The sequence below is a fragment of the Vombatus ursinus genome, unplaced genomic scaffold (genome assembly GCF_900497805.2).
Source record: "Vombatus ursinus unplaced genomic scaffold, bare-nosed wombat genome assembly UNPS02014799.1, whole genome shotgun sequence".
In the NCBI taxonomy this organism is placed as follows: domain Eukaryota; kingdom Metazoa; phylum Chordata; class Mammalia; order Diprotodontia; family Vombatidae; genus Vombatus; species Vombatus ursinus.
Window position 1 is genome coordinate 47,167,206 of NW_020954577.1, and position 5,674 is coordinate 47,172,879.

The window sequence follows — 5,674 nt, forward strand, 5'->3', positions numbered from 1 at the left end:
CGCTCCACGGATAGTTGGGCTCGGCGGGCAGCGTGGCCAGCGGCTGGCTGGAGTGGGAGGGGGGAAGCGGGGGCGGACGCTGCACTAGCTCCACGGAGAGGACGGGACGCAATCGCCTCCCTCGGCTCCTCCTAGTCACCGAACAAAACCTTCCTGCCGCGCCTCCGGAGAGCGGAGCCTGCTCGGCCCGTGACGTCATAATGCTGGGGAGCCAATCGGCTAGGCTTGGAACGTTCGGAAAAGGCTACTTGGGTCCGGATAATCGAACCCGGTGATGTCACAATGGGAGCCCTTTTGGAGGGAGCTACACTACTCTCCCCCGTGCAAAGTGAACCTGCCAGACTGCCTTGGGTTTGTAGGCAGGGGTAATGTTTCGGTGGACCTAACCAGAAAGATCACAGGATTTCAAATACAAGCATTTTTTTTTTTTAACCTTAGAGAAAGGTACTGAGAAATGCACCTTGGGCAGGTAATTTTTGTTGTTGTTTAGTCATTTTTCAGCAGTGTCCGACTCTTCGTGACCTCTTTTGGGGTTTTCTTGGCAAAGATACTGGGTAGGTAATAGGACCAAAGCAGATAAGCGCTCTCGCTCTCTCTCTCTCTCTCTCCCCCTCCCCCCTCCCTCACTCCCTTCTTCAATTCAGTTCAACAATTTAACAAACATGTATTAAGCGTTCACTTTGTGCAAACCTCAGTGGTAGCTTCTTCTCATCTTAAGACTCAGAATTGGAAGGAACCCTATTAGAGGCCAGAGGCCAGCTGCCGAATTTTACAGATGAAGAAACTGAGGCCCAGAGAAGTTGTGACTTACTCAAGGCCCTACGGGTAGTTAAGTAGCAGAGGAACCTGGAACTCAGGTCCTCTGATTTCAAATCCAGTGTTTTGCCACTGTACTACATTACCTTTTTCCTCTCTCCCTCCCTCCCTTCCTTTTTTCCTTTCTTCAACTCTCGATCCTTCCTTCCATTTTCTTTCTCTATAATAAAACTCTATCCATGAGGAAGTGAATATCAGATTAATTTCAAACAATTCTCATATACCAGTACCCTTTCCTAGCACTGTGGTATAGTGGGGAAAACACCAGAAGAGGACTGGGTCACATATAGCCTTAGCTTTATTTCTACCTGTGTAAAATTGAACAAAGCTTTTTCCCTCTCTAGGCTTCAGTTTCCTCATCAGGACAGTGGGTTGGGCCACAGTTGCTAAGGTCCCTTTCAGTTGGAAAGTTCCAGGATCCTTTAAGGAAATGAAGGTCTACAGAATAAATATTTCACTTGAGAAAATAAAAGTGAACCCTTCTTCGAGAGCATGGAAATAGCAGATTCTTCCTATTGCCCAGGTACAGCTTAGTAACGTCTGGCCTGGAATGATTACCTTATAGCATTGTAAGCCAGAGAATACCATTTAAAACAAGAATGAAGTTCCAAGGGGTTTCTCTGTTGAAAGCCCACTGGAACATGCATTGCCCTAGGTACTAGTACCTTGCTGAGGATGATGAAAGTTCTCACCTTCAAGAAATCCATCCACTGTGCTTGACAGGTCTACTTGGATATTCTCTAAAAATCTCAAAGAGAACTCATCTTTTCCTCCAGTTCTTCCTCCCTTTTCCTGCTTTGGTTAAGGGGTCACCCTGGTCAGCCAGGTTTGTAACCTTAGCATTCTGCCTGACCTCTCACCTTCCCTCGCACATCCAATCAATTGCCAAGTTATGTTAATTCGATCTTCACCAAATTGCCCATCAATCAACTGCTCAGCACAGCTTCAAGCTCTCATCACCTCTCCTCTGGGTCTATTTCAACTGCCTCCTCTTTGATGGCCCTGCTTCAAGTCTCTCTTCCCTCCCATCTCTTCTCCATAGAGCCACCAAAGGGACTTCCCTAAAGCAGGCTTTTGACTATCACTTCTATGTTCAGAAAGCTTCTGGGGCTCTCTCTGCTCCAGGATAAGGTAGAAACTCCTCACTTTGGCATTAGAGCCTTCACAACTTGGCTCCAGCCCATCTTTCCCCATTTATTGCAAATTACACCTCCTCATTGTAACCTTCTGTATCCCAGCCAAATTGGCCCACTTTGCTGCTTCTTCAATGCAGAATTCCATCTCTGAGCCTGCCCAGGTTGCCCTCTTGTAGTTGGAAAGCTCCCCCTTCCTAGGTGGTACAGTGGATAATGTACTGAGCTTGGAATTAGAAAGACCTGAATTCAAATCTTGCCTTATTGACTGTGTCACTCTGTGCTAGTCACACTCAGCCTCAGTTTCTTTTCCTGTGACATGGGGTTGGACTTCATAGCCCCAAAGTTCCTTTTTAGCTCAAAATCTATCATCTTAGGATTTCCACCTTTGGAATCCCCAACATTCTCTTCTTTCCACACCCCACACCCCAGCCCCATTGCTCTCCATTACTCCTACTGCCTCTGGGAACCTGTCATAGCTGCCTAGTAGAATAGTAAACTCTGTAAGGAGAGAGCCTTTTTTCTTTGCCATCCCTAAGCACAATAGTTGGTGTTTAATAAATGCTCCTTGAGTTAAACTGAATCACCAGATCAGTAATCTACAGGAAACCTTTTAAGTATCTCTTGCTTTCTAAAAATAGATGGGGTTCAGCTAAGCTGGCTACAAAGCAAATTTTAGTAAAGTAAATTAAGAATTTCTGTTGACTTTCGAGCTGAATGCTAAATGGGGAAAGCCCTGAGATGAGAGTTTTGGATGAGGAAGGGGTTGGGCTTTCGGCCAGTCATGGCACCTGCTGTCCTGCTTTAGAGCACATCTGAATTTTCTTCCTGCCTGGAGTGGTAGGGTCACTTTTTCTGTACCACATTCTCCTGTTTCCAAGACTTCTTTCCCATTAACCACTGGTCAGTCCCTTCTGTCATTGCTCCTCCAGTCCCCTGCACCCACCTGGGTTTGGGTTTTCCCTCTGATATGCATGCTGATCATGTGACACTGGACAAGTGACTTCTCAGTATCCCAGGCAGCACTCTTGAAGAAGAGTTGCAGGATGTGGGTTCACATTGGTAGAAGGTATTTTCCCTAGGCTAATGAAATCATAAGTCTGGACCAAAAAAATTGATTTCATAAACAAAAATTTTGTGCCTATTCTGATGCCTCCTAGAGGTATTGAGGGGATGCTGGGATCACCAAGGCAACAGTAGTAAAAACTGGCATTCAGATAGTGCTTTAAAGTCTATAAAACTCTTCAATACATTATCTCATTTCAGTTAATCAGCAGGCCTTTCTTAAATGCTACTATGTGCCAAACGCTGGACTAGGTACTGGGGATATAAAGATAAAAGTGAAACACTCCCTGCCCTCAAGGTGTTTATGTTCTATTAAGGGTGAGATATGCATATAGGTACATGGAAAATAGGGGTATAGGGTGCTAGCAGGTGGGCATCAGGAAAACCTCCCTGAAGAAGATGGAGCTTGAGGAAACCAGGGATTCCAAGAGGCAGATGAGGAGAAAGTATATTCTAGGTAGAGAGAACAGCCAGTGCAAAGGAACGAAGTTATAAGATTAATTATAAGATTAATCTCAAGATAACCAGTGGACCTCAAACCTGTCGGTGAGTCAGGGCAATATCTGCTCCAAGCCTGTGAACAATTTCCCAGTGGAATGAGTAGATGAGAACAATTTGTTCCAACAGCCATGAGGGCGGCTGAAGCAGGTGCTGTAGAGAGCTTGGGCATCGAAGATGCCAAGGTCATCCACTGCTTCCTGGGCTATCTCCAGTCAACTTGACTTTTGTCCTGCCACTGGATTTCAGTCACTCAGAAGAGAGTGTAAAGCTGACAACTTTATGAAACTTAAATCCAGTTCACTTGCAAGTCAAGACATCACCGGGTGATGTCATTGATCCTCTTCGAAAATGAAAGACAAACAAAAGCAACACCCCCACTTTACAGATGAGCAAACTGAGGTTTAGGGAGGACAAGTGATATGTCCAGAGTCACACAGATTTTAAGTGTCAGAGGTGGGATCCAAATCAAGATCTTCTGGACTCCAGTTTTCAACCTGCTATGCCTATGCCTATGGAAATCCTGTCACCATGGAAGGACCTTGGGCACCTTCTACTGCCTCTGTCTGTTTTGGGGAGCCAGCCTAGCTACACATCCCTCTCCAGACTCATGCTCAGAGATGGGGACATGCTTTAGGCACAGCGGTTCATGAAGAGCAGCCATTAAGATCCTAGGGGGTTTACAATCTGTGTCCATAGAGGGAGTACCTCCTTTGCGGAAGTCAAATCCTAGGTATATTAAGGTATGTTTGACAGAAGAGAGTGGTCTCTAACTAAAAGGAATTCTGAGCACCAAAAATAGGAATCTGGCTGCAAAAACATTGCCCCCTGTCCTAAAAGAATCATTCTTTGGGCCGCCTAGATTTTGCTCTGCTTGCTAGGACAGGGAGTCAGCAGATACAGAACAGAGGGCAAAGGGGTCAAATGCAAGTGTGACATAAGGCGATGGGTGGATGCCTCACTGGAAACTCAAAACACTCCATCCTCTGTCTGTACGCCTTTGCACTGGCCAGCTACCATTCTTAGAAGTCATTCTTTTTCCCTCGACCTCGTGCCCTCTCTTCCTTTAAGATGCCACTTGAACCCCCCTGACAGGAACTTTTCTGGATCCTCTTTATTTGCTAGCTCCTTCTCTCCCTTAGAAGATTTCAGGTGATGGCCAATCACACTTTCCCAATCATAGCATGGTGTCCTCAGAACCCCTGAGTTTGAATCCCATCTTTGCCACTTATGATCTGTGAGACCTTTAACAAATGACGAGCTTCAGTTTCCTCCTTACCTTCCTTAAAGGTAAAATGGAGTGGTTGAATTGGATGACATCTGCGATTTCTTCTAGCCAGAAGAGATCTGGGATTTTTAGAGAACCGGTCTGGATCAGTGTAATTTTACCAGTATAGTAGTGTTTCATGGTGGTGCCTCCCCCCACCCCCCACCCCCACAAAAAGCTATTTAGGCTGCATTCACCCATCATCTTTCCAGGTCTCAGGTCAATAATCTCAGCATTAGCCTTGACTTCTCAGACTCCCTCACTCCCACATAGCCATTCAGTGGCATTTCTACTTTCCCAACATCTAGAGCATCTGAGCCCTCCTCTCTATGAATTCAGCTACCACCTGAGTTCAGGCCCTCATCACCTCTTGCCCAGGTTATTGCAAATGCCTCCCATATTGTCTCCCTGACTCAAGCCTCTTTCCATTCCAGTCCGTTTTACAGATTGCTTCCAAAATAATTTTCCTTAGCCATAGATCTGACTGTGAAACTCCCCTACCCAACCAACTCTAGTGACTTCTTATTTCCTTGGGAATAAAATACAACTCCTCTGCCTTGCTTTTAAAGTCCAATAAGTCCTGAATCCAACCTGTCTTTCCAGATTCTCTGGATGTTACTTTCTGCACCCTGCAATGCAGACAACCTGGCTTACCCTCTGTTCCTCACTCAAAACACTCCATCCTCCATCTCTCCGCCTTTGCACTGGCCAGCTACCACTCTTAGAAGTCACTCTCTTTACCTTGACCTCATGCCCTGTCTTCCTTTAAGATGCTACTTGAACCTCCTCTTCTGAGAGGAACTTTTTTGGATCCTCTTTGTTTGCTAGTCCTTTCTGTCCCTTAGAACCATTCTCTCTCTCTCTCTCTCTCTCTCTCTCTCTCTCTCTCTCTCTC